The sequence below is a fragment of the Gopherus evgoodei genome, chromosome 4, assembly GCF_007399415.2.
Source record: "Gopherus evgoodei ecotype Sinaloan lineage chromosome 4, rGopEvg1_v1.p, whole genome shotgun sequence".
Classification (NCBI taxonomy): Eukaryota; Metazoa; Chordata; order Testudines; family Testudinidae; genus Gopherus; species Gopherus evgoodei.
Window position 1 is genome coordinate 8,717,103 of NC_044325.1, and position 14,906 is coordinate 8,732,008.

Below are 14,906 nucleotides of genomic sequence, written 5' to 3' on the forward strand. Positions count from 1 at the left end.
CCCTAAGCTACTGCACAAAATATGAGCAAAGGTGGCATAATTGGACTTGTGACGTGACTGTTTTAGCTATGAGATAGGTGCCTTTGATGTCGATGGGGGGGGGGCACATACAGGGGTCCAGGCACATAGGGAGGGGGTGCTAAGAGCCTTGTATATAATGGAATCCACTTCAAGCCAGGGGATGCAGCTGCACCCCTAGTTCATTGCATAATGTAATCAGGCAACACAAATTGTGGCTCTCTGCTGCAAACTACTCCACGGTGTGAGCCGTTCTCAGTGGAACTGCTCTTCAGTCTGGTTTACAACCTAACGACTGTTTGCTCTTCAAAACTGGGCGCTTGTTCTGGCTGTGTTGGGCTGGGCGGTTTGCTCCAGAATTACAGGGGCCGGGCTTGAACCCCGGTCAGAGCAGGATTCAGACTCCGAGCCCCCACCGTGTCCTGCGTCGCGGCTCCGGGGCGCTCGCTGACCCAGTCAGCCTGAGGCTCAATCCGGAGTCACTCCCGCGGCTCAGTGTAGACATCCCCTGGCAGGCTGGGGGCGGCTCTCAGGGCTGTACCAAGGGCTGCCCTGCGGAGGGGTCCGAGGCGCAGCGGGAGGAGGCGGCGGCGGCCCTGGGGAGCGCCTGCCCCGTGTCGGCGGAGGGCGCTGCGCTGCGCTGCCGGAGCGCCCGGGCCCTGCCCCCCGCCCGCCTCCCCCGCAGCCCAGGGCTTGGTACGTTCCCGGCTGGCGGCGCCGGGGGCCGCGTTCCGGAGCTGGCCGCGCTCTGGGGCCGGCGGGAGGAGCGCGGAGCCGGGAGCCGGGCGGGAGGAGCGCGGCAGCCCCGGGGACTCTCGCCCAGGTACCGCAGCGGCTGGAACCCGGCTCGGCCGCGCGGGGTGAGCGCGGGGACCGGACCGGACCGGGGTGGGAAGGGAGCCGCGTCCGGGCAGAGCCCCGCTGGGCCGGCGCCCCGGTCCCCCAGCCCGGCTGGCGCCTAGGGGCTGCCCGGCGGCCGGGGCTGGGTCTGCGGGGAGGGCTCCGGCGCGGGTCCTGTTGCGGGAGGGGGGCACTGCCGGGCTCGGGTTGTCCGAGGGCCGCAGCGAGGTGCAGCTGCCGGACTAGGAGGCGAGCTTTGGGACTGGGGGGCAGGGTAGTGCCTCCCCTGCAGCAGCCAGGCAGGGCTGCCCTGCTCCGCGGGTCCCTCTTGGCTTAGACTCGGATTCTAACTACAGGCTCATTCGCTGTTTGCCTTGTGTTTGCACGGCGCGGTCCTGGCCCATGGCCGGAGCTTCCCGGAGTTACTCGAAAGCTAATAGTAAGGAGAGGTCTTGGCTTCTCTTGGCACTTTGCATGACATGTACGGGGAGCGCAAACCTGAAAACTCTTCAGGGCAGGTGTGTAGACAGTGTCTTGAACATAGAGGGCGCTGCTAAAATGCAAATAATTAAGAGCCATAGTTTCCAAAAGTAGCTAGTGATTTGGGGTGCCTCTGTGTTTGGGTGAGACCTTTAAGGGATCTGCTTTGCAGAAGGTGGGTGTTTCAGAAAATCTGACCCTTATAGGTAGGTCAAATTGAGAACCGTTGACCCTAATAAGGATTGAAGGTATAAACTGGTGAAAATATGTCAAAACAAGGCTATTTTAAAGCCCAAATGAAGGCTGCAAGTTTGTTAGACGTATCACCTGTTAAATTGGTGATCACAGGAACCTTGAAATTTTTGCTAAATCCAGTGTCTTGGTGAGAGATTTAATATGACACAAATGTAGCAGCAGAAATAGCTTCCTTTGGAAATAAAAGGCCACCCAGTTAGATGCCATTATTCCTAGCAGTGTGACATTCAAAACACTCTTTGTTTGTTCTATAAAAGTTTGAGTTTAAATGTATTTTTTTTATTTTGAATTTGGTAATTTGAAAAGATGAGATGATGTAATAAAATCTCCATGGATTGCCTTTCCTGTTTGTTTGGGAACATATAGACATTTTCAATGTTTTGGTTTCATATGCGGCTATTTTAATTTTGCTGTTTGTTGCATGAACTACTCTTTATTGCCACAGGGTGCAGTTTTACAGATTAGTAAGTGGTGTTGGAGAAACTGCAAGTTGCTTCATTTTCCAAGAATGTTAGTCATTTCCTTTCAGGGAGTTGAAATTTAACAGCATCCGTACTTCTAGAGGAAAACGTTTCCATGCTGAATTGTCATTTCGTGTCTCTGCATTTCCTAACCTATCTCACAGAAGCAGTTCTTACTCCTGCACATGTAGGCCTATTGACATCAATATAGTTGTTCGTTAATATGAGTAGGATTTACCCAAAATCAGATTTAGTCTTATCCTGCTCCCATTTCAATCAATAGTTCTGCTAACCAGTTTGTGGGGGTAGGAAAGGGGTCCTGAAGTGAATTATTAGTTTGATTTCATATCACATTATTTGGATTTGGTAGGAAGACACCTTTACAAGTAAACTGATAAGACAGTTCTGTTAAAACATGTGACCAATAAAAGAAATAGATGAATACTCTCTGGATTATGGAAGTCTGGTAGATAAAATTGCTTAGCCTTTTAATGATGCACTTTGGTGAGAAAGTGGAAATTTAGGTCCCAGCCCTGCAAACATACTTAACTTTCTTCATGAAAGTAGTCCTTTAGGGAGTAAGTTACCATCTAAACTGGGACATATTACCCCAAGATTTCCTAGCGTGACTAGTGATTTTTGAGTGCCTCGGTTTTGGGGTATCCTTTGGGGCGGTTCACATGAGTAAAGTTATATGTGAACCTGAGTCTTTGCAGAATCAGGGCCTTAAATATTTACTTTTGTACTGAATATTGAAAATGAAGTAAAACATTTTCAGAAAGTAAAATGAGATATTTTTAAATCTGTATTTAAACTCTTATTGGACTAATATATCAGTAAGAAAGATGTATACAGCAGAGCGCTATTATCTGGTTATTTTATGTGCATGATATCTTGTCCAGACAGCAAAATACCTAGAGTTTGAGTTGGTGTTTTAATTGACTTGCAAGAGTCCATAAAAATCTGACCAGTGGGTGACCACAGCAATCAGCATAGCATGTCTGTCAGGAAGCAGACAGGAAGGCCTGGTCTTTGCCGAAAAATTAGATTGACCTAGCTACATTGCTCAGGGCTGTGAAAAATTTTGTGCGGTGTGTGATTTAGTTAGGTCGACCTGACCTCCACTGTAGATGCAGCTTGGTTGATGGAAGAAGTCTTCTATAGACCTAGCTACCACTTCTCGAGGGGTGGATTTACTACAATGACAGAGGAACCCCAGTAGCTGTCCTGCTGTAGTGTAGACATGCTCAAAGTGTGTGTTAGCAACCTTGTTGCAAGGGGGAAAAGTTGTACAAGTTTAGAGTTGCTGTAGGGCAGAGGTTATGGGGGAGTGGGGGCAGTATGCTGGGTCACATTCTCCCCAGGTTTACTGCGTGGCTTGTACTAAGCATGTCCACGTGCCTTGAGCATCCTCAGTAACACTGCTGAAGCCAGGGCTGCCCTCATTCTGCCCCTCGCCCCGTTGGCTGGCATGGGTCGTCTCTGCTGTAGGACTTAGCAGCTCTTCTAAAAATATATATTGTACACAAACCATATTAAAAGAACTGTATTAAGGTTGCTAAGTCAAGCATTCAGAAGTTAGGAAAAACCAGAATTCAGATTGCCTGTGCAACCTGAATTTGCCTCCTTGTGCATGTGTATTATGACAGGAGCAACAAAGAATCCTGTGGCACCTTATAGACTAACAGACGTTTTGGAGCATGAGCTTTCGTGGGTGAAAACCCACTTGGTCAGATGCATGCACGGAAAGCTCATGCTCCAAAACGTCTGTTAGTCTATAAGGTGCCACAGGACTCTTTGCTGCTTTTACAGATCCAGACTAACACGGCTACCCCTCTGATAGTTGTATTATGATAGTCTTTAATTACGTGCCTAGCCCAGAGCTGCAGTTGCAGGGAAAGTATTACTGAGCTGTGGCTGGAGCGCGCTCAGTGTGAACAGGAACTATGTCTTTTAGCTGCTAAAATCTAAGTTTTTACTGAGTGTGTGCAAACTGAGATTTTTTTTTTCCTCAGAGTTTATAACTTGGCTGAATTTGGGCAGTTCTTTATGGGGACAGCAAAAGGCACATCCCTTGCACAAAGGCCATCCATCTGCCAAATGTAAGTTATTGGGGTTTTTTTGCTCCAAAGCCTGGGGGTGCTAGAGCTTTTCAGAAAAAAGGTCAGCAGAATTTTGTAACCTGAGTAAACAGTGTATTTTTCCCTAGTCTCAGTCTCCGAAATGACAGAACTATTTTGGCTTTAATTTACCCTACCCACTCCCTTCCCCCCCCCAAAAAAAATCAGTCTGAGGCAGACACCCAGCATGAAAAATTTCAGTCCAAATGTTGGCAACTTTGTCATCAGCTGAAAACAGGGTCTTATAATTAGAAGTGTCAGGCAATTTTAGTGAGAAGTGGTGTTACTTGCCCCACCTATTTAGTCAGTGTGAAGAACTTGGCTAGTGCAGCAAAAACATTTGAATATGTTTGTCCTGTTGGGACAGGAGTCAGCTTTTTTGTATGTGGCTGGTATATTTTACTTTCACAAGAATGTTTTCATGCCAAGCCAAAGCCTTTTTTTCCAGAAGGAAAAATTACAAAACTATGCTGATTGACCTGCCAGATCTTTTCTATTCCTAGGTTGATTTAACAACATTTATAAAAAAAAAACTCTGACTCTTTTAAATAGAGGATACATTTGTGGGTTAGTTTGGCCTTTTTGGACAAAATCCTTGAAACTGAGGCTATTTCCTTGAACTCAGCTACTTTTAATGGCGAGTTCAGATTTGGACACGTGTACTTTGTTTCCAGGATCGCTTTGTAAGTTCTTGGCCATGCTCAATTTTAACTCTTAGTTTATTCAGACTAAGAATTCCACAGTGAGTCCTGCATCTTGGCAGGGGGTTAGACTAGATGACCCTTGCGGTCCCTTCTAACCGGATGGTTCTGTGATTCTATGAAATGTTCTTTTAAAGAAAAATCTGCAAGCAGTTATTCCTTTACATGAAAGTCATTGCTCTGAAAAGATTAATTCAGACCAGATGTAAAAATACATGTGAATTTCAAATTAAGATGATCTCAACTCCTTCTTCCCTGTTTTTTTTAATGCTGTGGAATATACAAATTATGGCTGTTAAAATATCTACTTGATTGTTAATCTAGCTTTATGCACTTTCTGGAGAGATGGTTTATAATGTTTTTTTAAACAATCAGCGTTTCCCTGTTTCTGCTGAGGAAATGAAGTTTATTAACATTGTCAATTGAAACAAAGCACATTGCTGCTCTGGTTTAGTAGAGGTTATTTCCAGCTGAAATGTAAGCAGCCAGTAACCTAATTTGTAGTGTGTGCTCATTGTAAGGATGCTAAATTCATACTGGATTATTTAAGAACGGCAATATTGAGTCCCTTGTAGAAAAACACCTCGGTGCCATTTTGTTTATGGCCATTTGGTTGGTCATTTATGGAATGCCATTGAAGATGATTTCAGGGATTAAAAAGTAATTCCTTATGGTTTACTTTTTCTCCCATTTGACGTTAGGGCAAAGCTGCCAGAGACTTCAGTGAGAACAAGATTGGGCCTCAATCTTGAAGGATCAGATTCTGTTCATTTCAGCATAAATGGAGTTCACTTTATTAGGGTCTATCATAGACTCAAAAATTCTTTAAAGTCTTTCTGGGCCCCCAAAGTGGGTTGTGACCTCATTTTAATGGAGTTGCCAGAACTGGCTTAGACTTGCAGCGGCTCCAGGCCGACACCCAAGGGATTCAACTCGGGTGGCTGGGCTCAGGTTATAGGCCCCCTGGCTGGGGCTGAAGTCTTTTGGCTTTGGCTTTGACCTCTTCTCTATCTGGGGCAGTGGAGCTCAGGCGGGCTAAGGCTTTGGTCTAGGGTGACCAGATGACAAAACTGAAATCAGGATGTTGGGCGGTGGAGGGGGGGGAAAAAAAAAAAGCCACCAGAGTGCCTCCCCCTCTGCATCAGCTTGCCTCATCTCTACCTCCTCCCGTAGAGGAAGGTGCCCAGCTGGTGCAATCCCGCGAGTGGCCTCAGAGTGGGGCCAGTAGGACCCAGCTCCTCTCCTGTCCCCGTAGGGGAATGAACGGGACTGCCACTGCCTCCGCCCCCACCTCGGGGCGGGGTTTCCCTACAGCCCAACCTGCAGGGCGGCGCAATCCCATCACCCCGAGTGTGCCCAGACCTGGCCCGCGCCCAGCTGCCCCACAGAGCACCACGGGTGACCCCAGAGTGGGGGCAGCAGGCCCCAGCCCCCCGTCCCGCTCAGGTCCCACAGGGGAACGAATGGGGCTGCCGCTGCCTCCATGTGGTAGGAAGTGAAGCCCGGTCAGTGTCCCTGTGAGGGCAGCTGCGGCCCCTCCCCCCCATGGGCGCATAGAGGGAGCCGGTTCCCGGGACTGCCCCTGCAGGTACCACCCCGCCCTCCTGCCTGTGCTTGGGGCCAGGCCGGACTCACCCCGTGCTCCCCTGCATCCCCTGGGCCTCCCTTCAGTGCTTGTGCTGCCATACAGCTGATCGGCGCAAGCCTGGGAGGGAGGAGGAATGTGGCGCGCTTGGGGAAGAGGCAGGGATTTGGGGAGGGATCCAATGGGACAGTGAGGAGGTGGGGCTGGGGGGGAGGCCAGGGCGGGGATTTGGGGAGGGATCCAATGGGGGTAGGAGGGGACAGAGTCAGGGGGCATGAGACCCTCCGGGCTCAGCCTGTGCACGGGAGCGGAGGGCAAAATTGCTTGTTTGTCCAGATGCGTGACAAACAAGCAAATATCAGGGCAGTCCTGATAAAATCAGGACGCCTGGTCACCCTACTTTGATCCCACCTCCTGGAGTCGGGTGGGAATTTTTTGTTGTCAGAAGGAGGTTGTGGTACAATGAAGTCTGAGAACCCCTGTTTCAGCAGGTTTTGGATTAGGCCCATCATGTGCCTTCCAAGAAGCTTTTGGTTTGTCTTGCAATGTTGATACCTATTGGACTATTTTGTAGGCAGATACTATCTTTCTCTGTGCAATGTACTAAACTGTTCTGGCTCTAGTTCTGTGATGTTGGATGGGGGGAAATGAGATGTAGCTAATAAACAGCTGAAGAAAATGCAGCTGATGCTTATCCTGGGGAAGTCTAAACAAGCGAAAGGGCAACAGTTGTCAGTGCGATTAAGAAGAGAGGCAAGTAGTAGGAACAATACACAGAAGGCTTTCAACAATGTAAACATTCTAGCAGGAAAGAGCATTGGAGTAAAAATATAAACAAATTAAAAGTACTTGCTTTGGACCAAAAAGGAAACATTCGTTCTTGGATTGTAAGGAGTTCAAGGCAGGATTCTTAACTATAATCCCAGTAAACAGAAGGTAAAGAAAAGAATGGTCCATTTAAACAAGTGATGGAGAACTAGAATTCTTGGTTGGGAAGAGTTTATAAGAGATTTACTGGTATGGGGCAGCATCTCCTTTGTGAAATATCTGGATGAGAGTAATAACCCCAGTAGAAGTTCCAGTCAACACCATTAGTCTTTTGGTGGGTGCTCAAATACTGCAATGATGTAAATATTTAAGTAGGGACCAGGAGCCTGGACACATGTAGATGAATCAATCTGCTGCTCTGTTGTAAAACCTAGCAGACCAAATGGAACTAGAGGAAAATTTTCCTTAGAAATTCCAGTTGAAATGTAAATTTTTTTTTTCTTGACTGACACCAATGGCAACAGTTATGTTAGCAACTAGGGACAAAATGTTTTTAATTGCAGTCAGCACGTTACCTGTATGGTTTACTCTTGCCATCACTGTGCTTGTCGTTGTATAACCTATGTGGGTGTGTAGTGCTTAACGTGCGCCAACGCTGGGCCCTGGCATCTCTGGGCTTGGCAGTTCATGGCCCTGGCATCTCTGGGCTTGGCAGTTCATGGACCTGGCACCTCTGGGCTTGCTGCATCAGTTACAAAGGTAAAAAGTTGCTTGAGCCCCGGCCCCTCTTTCATTACAAATTAAGCACTGTGGGTGTGTGTAAAGGAGCAGCTATGCAGTATACATTACTGACCAGGAAAAGGATCTATACTCAGATCCTCCAACGTATTTAGGTCTCTAACTTGCATTGATTTAAATGGAAGTTACACGGGTTAAAATATCTTTGAGGTTCTGGGCTTGAAAGTATGTTGTGGAAAAATCCTTGAATCCTTCAGGTCACTGTTTGAGTCCAATGGAAAATAAACAAGGTACAGGAATGTGTCACAGACAGAGAGAATCATTTCTTTGGATTTATATTCTGTTGTGCTAGGCACTGGGGAGATATTGTCTAGAATTCATTTTGGACACCTTTCTATTGAAAAGAGATTGCCTTGGAGAGGGTGCAGCATAAACAACTAAGATGGTTGCTGGTTTTAAAGACAATTCTCTGTATAATGTGGGATCATAACTGGGTTCTGAATATTTCCACTTTCATTTGTGTTGCTTATTACAGTTGTGGATGAACAAATGGATTCTGCCTCCTCCTGCAGCCAACTCATAATGCCTGAACATATGACATCCCAGACATTCCCGTGGCTGGAAACGCTGGTTATTACTTAATTGTAGAAAGAGAAGCCGTGGAGGGAGACGTCTCTTACTCAAATGCATGCTTTCGCATGTTACTTGTAGAGTTCTTTTAAAGAACCCAATTCTGCAGCTTCACACTGAGTAGCTGTTACTCATGCGAATCATCCCAGTATCTTCACTGAACTGCTCCCATGGGTAAGGGATGTCTAATGGGGTCCATGGGAAATAGCCTTTTGTATACATGTTCTCTCTTTCCTGTTAGGCTCGGTGTGAAAAGCTCTATGTAAGAGGTGACGTATGTCATTACAAGAGAGGCTAAAAGCTTGAATTTATTCATCATCCTTATTTTGGGCCAGATAGGGACAAAGGGCATCACTGCAGTGACTTGAGTGGGCTTTCTTGTGGCGTTAAGGCCAGATTTTTAAAGGTATTTAAATGCTTGACTTCTGTGGAAGTCAATGAGTTAGGTGCCTAAATACCTTTAAAAATCTGCCCAAAGGTACTGTTAATTGTGAGTAAGAGTCTCCCTGTCTGGCCTCAGATATATTAGTTCCTGCTCTTCACACAGGAAGACAGTCTGGAATGAGGTGCCCAACTCCCCTTGATGTCATCTGGAACTGGGCACCTTGCTGCCCGGGGCACTTTTCTTAATCCCGCCCACAGTCCCTTGCCCTGCAGGGCTCCTGCTCTGAAAAAGAAAAAAGAAGACTTGGTGGTGACTGATGAAATCTTGTGAAGGGCATGGGGCACTTGCAGGTTTAAACTATGTAAATGGTGGATCCTCTGTAACTCAATGGAGGACTTCAGTAACTCAGCCAGAGGTTAGGGGTTTATAACAAGAGTGAGTGGGTGAGGTTCTGTGGTCTGCATTGTGCAGGAGGTCAGACTAGATGATCGTGATGGTCCCTTCTGACCTTAGTCTAGGTGTCTATAAGTAGGAAATCAAGAGAGGACAGGATATTTTGACTAGATAACTTAGAGGGAGAGAATGCTGAAGGATTGGTCATGTGGCTAAAATAAACAAACGGGACAGACTTATTTAGCTGAGTGCCACCCTCTTGTCCAGCAATTCCTCATGTCTGTTCCCGCCCTTAACAATGTCATCAGGGCAGATTGGAACTTCTGGATACAAACACAGTGTAAACTGTGCCAGCTGGCCTGGTATATGATACTCCTGCCTATTAACTGCAATGCTAATTGATCTGGTTAGCGCTTCTAATTCTTCTCTAATACCCAGCAGCCTCCATTTTAAACGTAATTATGTCTCCCCTCCTAAGCTGCTGCCTTGTGGGATAATTGTTTCCATCCAGATACAACAAGCTGTCCTTAAATTGCACTATAATTGTGCTCAGCTTACCCATTCTGTTGATTAATATTACATGGGTCTTTTAAAAACAGGAAGAGTTACAGCCTTCTGAGTCTCCTCGCTAATTGCAGTCCTGGGGTGAATGTACCACTGCTGTGGAAAAATATTCATTGTCAATGTAATGCCATTTTTATGCTACGCCAGGGTGAGCTCAGCTTTGCTGGGGTTTATTATAAATCAGAGGGAAAGATATTGTATGTTCCAGCAGCGTTGGGTCAAATAGTAAGATTTGTTCCTGACATTTTACTATTGAAGAATATTAAAAAATGATGAACAGAGCTCTGCCTTGATATTGCTATTTAATCATTTGGAAGGGATGAGGGGTTCTCCATATCTTACTACTGACTGTTTCATTAGTTACAGCTATAAAGCAAAGCAACACATGGGAACTTCTATGTCCTAAGGAATGCTGGAGGGAAACAGGAGCCAAAACAATGTGGCACACTTACTATGGTGTAGGAAGACAACTGATCAGAGTCCCTGAACTTGCTTCCTGTTTGATCAGAGGCAAAGCTCCCCTAGATGTCAGAGGGAGTAGGAGCATAAAGATGAAGTGATCTCTCTCTCTCTATATATATATATATATGTCTGATCTTGCAGATTTCCCTTTGACATCAGTTGGAGTTTTCAAGGGTGCAGTATTGGGCGCAGAGTGTTTAATGCCACGCTGCTCCCTAAGGAAAGGTGACCATCTGAAAAGGAGCACTAGTTTACGAAAGGGCTCTGTGTGTTTACAGGCTGTGTGGTTTTGTTTAGTGTCCTAGCTGTGTTAAGAAAAGGCAAGAGCTATCCTCCAGTGGACAACGTTAGTGGACTTTCTCAAGTGAAATTTTAAGGACTTCTGTGGTTTCCCAGGCAAATTCAGCAGGGCCCCAAACTTCTACAAATTGAGCACTGTCCTGCAGCCTGCTCCCATGTGAGTTCCTGAATGAGCAGTCTGACTACACTCAGCAGGGAAAGGCTCCAGGATCAAGCCCAGGGTGCCCCAGAATTAAATCAATTCAGTAGTTCTTGTTACTTCTGTATAAAGAAAGGGGGATGGGATTCTGGTTCTAGGTCCTCATTCCCTACTCTGGAGGTATGTTGGGGTTGTAAAGGCACTGCAGCTTGCTGGGGGGTAATCCCCCTGGTACCAGAGCAGTGCAGGACTACATGCCCCCCTGACCCTCGCAGGGCCTGGTGATGGGGCAGTGGCTGGGGCTGGCGAAGTGTTTCTGCAGCACTCCTGCTATGAAGATTCTGGGTTTCTACAGGCGGCGGGGCAGCAGCATGGGTAGGGCTGCTGCAGACTAGAGCAGCCCTCTGTCTGCTTCCATCTATTCCAGAAACCGCATCAGCCCCCAGCTGACCCAGAATATGGGGAATGCAAATATGGCTGGCAGGCATCTTTGCCCCCGACCTTCCCCCAAGTTGTTCCTTGCGTCTCATGCCCCCTGGACCATGTCCCTGAACCGTTCTGTGCTCTGGGTGGGATCCTGCAACGTGCTGAGCGCTCTGAGCTCCCACTGACTCCATGGGAGTTGAGGGTATTCAGCACCGTGCACGATCGAGCCCACAGTGAAAATGTAACCACATAGGCTGGCCGGATCGGGCCCTTCCTCCCTCAGGCCTTGCCTCTGGTTCCTATGAGAGCACTGCTGCAGCAAGAACTGCTTATGTGAATAGGAGTTGCTGGAACGGGCCCAGCATTAGTCTGTGTTTTGCCTGGGGTTAGTGCAGCCAGGCTGCGTGCCTCTTCTGGAGACGGTGGTTGAGTTGTGAGTGTACCAAACGTCGCTGTCATCAAGGCAAATCCCTCCTCCGTCTGTCTGTGGCAACTGCCTCCCTTCCCTTTAAAGCTGTTCATTCACATCTGTGCCGTTGTCTTCAGCTGCAGCTGACTTGGCTTACGGGGCTCAGGCATAGGGGCTGTTTCATAGCAATGTAGAGATTCAGACTTGGGCTGCAGCCAGAGCTCTGGGATCCTCTGTCTTGCATGGTCCTAGAGCCGGGGCTCCCGCCTAAGCCCGAGCGTCTACACTGCAATTCAACAGCCCCTATTCCTGAGCCCAGGTCAGCTGGTACAGGCCAGCCGCGTGTGTTTAGTGGCAGTGTAGACGTCCCCTTAGAGGTTCTGCCCTAGGAACAGACCAGCGAGTGAATTGCGGCTCAGTCACGCCTGGTCTCTGGCTCCCCTGCCCCCCAACTCCTCTGGAACAAGGTACCTGGCACAGATTACTGGTGTGTGTCATGAGGCAGGGCAGAAACAAGCCCCCTCTCCCTCCCATTCCACAGAGGCTGCTCTCCCCCTCAGTCTGGGATGAGCATAGGAAGCACAGGGGAGTAGGGAGGGTGCGATGTTGAGAGCTCTACTGCCTGAAGCTCTTTGTCTGGCTCTAGAACGAACAGACCGTGCTCAAGCAAAGCTGCTGCCAGGTCTGTTCTTGACTGAAGAGAACAGGGCTTGGTCCCACAGGTGCATCATGGGCAGCAGGAGCTTCCCTACTCTGGCCCACCAGCCCTGCATAGCAGTTCAGGCTCAATATCCAGGGACCGCTGGATGCTGCCAAACTTTCAGAAATAGGTGGCTGCTCCCTTTGGCTGTCAAACCTGTGCAGCACCCACCGCTCCCACTGCAGGGGCTCAGCATCTCAAGCTGGGAACTTGCGAGTAGTGAGCCCTTCCAGACGTTTGGTTTTTGCACCCTAAATAGGCAAGACAGAGAAAGCATGGAAGAAAGGAAGTATTTTTATCCCCATTCTCCGGATGGGGGAACCGAGGCACAGAGCAGATAAAGGTGATTTACTCAGTGTCACACAGGGAGTCCGTCACAGAGCCGGGAACTGGACACTGATCTCCAGCAAGCCAGTCCTTTACAATTACATGCAGCCCCCACAAAGCAAGGTCTAAAACAAACACTATTTGCAGTACCACCGTTCGTCTTATGCTGCCTTTTGTCAGGTCCTTCCTGTTCTTGTTACTTGGTATGATTAAAACAAAAAACACAAACAACATACAATTTGTGTGGTTAAAACAGCAGGCCCGGAGTCTTTCCATTGCTTTTTGCAGTGTTGCCTTTATTCAGTGGCATATACCTCTAGTGGAACGTCATGGGTTCAAATATTTTCAGGGTTGATCGCAATCAGAAATGGCTTCAGTTCTTGTCTTTTGTAAGAAATCACACTTCACGCCAAAGATTCACAAGCAAATATTTCAGGAAACCTGTTTGCTAGCATGACATGGTGGGTTGAGACCAAGAGAAGACTTAGCAATTCTGGGGCCCATTAAACAAGCTGTTGTTTTTCTTCTGGGGGGGTAACAAGTTAGTGCAGACAAAATGCCTTATTGGTGCAGTTGTCAGTAAGCGTTTTAGGTGTACAAAGCAACCAGGATTTGGACCTGAATGGTTGAGCCTTCAGAAATGCCTTTCCTCAGGAAATTGGCTGCAGGTGAAGGTGGATCTTTACAAATGAACATAGAATATCAGGGTTGGAAGGGACCTCAGGAGGTCTAGTCCCACCCCTTGCTCAAAGCAGGACCCATCCCCAGACAGATTTTACCCTGGTTCCCTCAATGGCCCCCTCAAGGACTGAACTCACAACCCTGGGTTTAGCAGGCCAATGCTCAAACCACTGAGCTATCCTTCGAGAAGGGCCAGCTTCTCAGCTGGTGTAGATTTTTGCATAGTTACAGTGAAGCTATGCAGATCTATACTTTGCCAGTTGATACCAGATGAGGCTTTGGACCTTGAAAACTGTCAAGCGTTCTGCATCCAGACCAGCACAGATATGACTGATACTGTGTTGTGCAGCAGGAAATGTTCTCCCTTGTCATGATATCAGTTTTTGTTTCTGTGTTTGAACAGAGCAAATGACACATGATTTCAGCCAAATCTCCTTTGCAAGTAGCATCGCTGACGGTCTGTCCCTTGCAACGCAGCTCAGCCAGGGCTCTGTACGTTCCAGTGAGAAGGGGTGGCAAGGGATAATCCGTCTGCAGAGGTGTCTGAAGCCCTGAGTGCTGCAGGAGGGACAGCGGAGCAGCTCCACAATGATCAGTAGACTGTGAAACTTACAAGGAGTTGTGAGGAGAAATATGGTAGTTGGGGGGCCAGGTCAGTGGATTTACACCAGTTTTAGTGAAACAGCATAGCTGAGAGGAGAACTTCCGCTGATACTGGGGATCGTACTCCGTTTTCAGCGTTTGTCTGGATGTTCAGGTTTTTTTAAATCTTTCAAAGCTCATTTCTGATTCTCAAGTGCCCTGCATCTTGGTCCTGATTCAGCTCCTGTTGGTGGCAGTGGGGCGCCTTCACATCAGCGGAAACTGTGCGCTCATTTTTATTTGTGGAAAGCTTGGCTGTGCAGTGGAGTAAATGAGTGCCCATAGTGCAGGGCAAAGGAGAATCGGGCTCCATGTGACTTCTGCCATCCCCCTCCAACATCCCCCAAGCACTGTTTGCTGAACACCTAAGCTGGGGTACACCTCCCTGGGGTAACAGCATTGGCTTTACTGGAGTTACGCTAGGAATGACTTGGCCAGTGATTTTTATTTTGTGCTGCAGCATGCGTTCTTCATATATTTACATCATGAGAGGCAGGCCTTCCCTACAGCCTTTGCCCTGACATGTAAGGATTCAACTGCCCAGGGTAGATAGGCAGCACTTGCACTCTTAAATCCTCAGAGTGCCACCCCTTTGATCTTAAATTAACAGTCCTAACTTAGCTTGGGCAGAAACCAACTCTGGCACAAGAATTCCTGGCCTTGGTGTGGCTGGAAGTGCTTGCCAGATATACCTCTTAATCCCTGGGGGTCATGCAGACATTTCCAAGGAGAGAATAAACTTTACACCAGGTGAGGTGTGAAGGCCCGAGCTCGGTCTTTGAGCCATTTTTTTTCATTGTTGGGGCTGATGGATGGCGGTGGAAGCTGGGCACCACCAGTTTTCTGTGTGCATCTTTTTCAGGGGGCGGGGTGCACCACTTG

The 14,906-nt window shown here is 47.8% G+C and overlaps 1 protein-coding gene across 6 annotated transcripts in view; it reads left to right on the plus strand.

Annotated features, from left to right (window-relative positions):
* Positions 1-749: 749 nt before the first annotated feature.
* The window catches only part of FRMD6 (FERM domain containing 6), a 75,956-nt gene continuing 61,799 nt past the window's right edge, over positions 750-14,906 (plus strand). The window contains exons 1-3 of one of the 6 annotated variants that reach the window (XM_030562865.1): positions 779-878; positions 4,070-4,156; positions 8,502-8,770. The gene's annotated coding sequence lies outside the window, so the exon portion shown is untranslated. Of the gene's footprint in view, positions 879-1,179; positions 1,377-4,069; positions 4,157-8,501; positions 8,771-14,906 lie in introns of those variants that run through there. The other 5 variants (XM_030562864.1, XM_030562863.1, XM_030562866.1 and 2 more) reach the window with 5 other exon arrangements.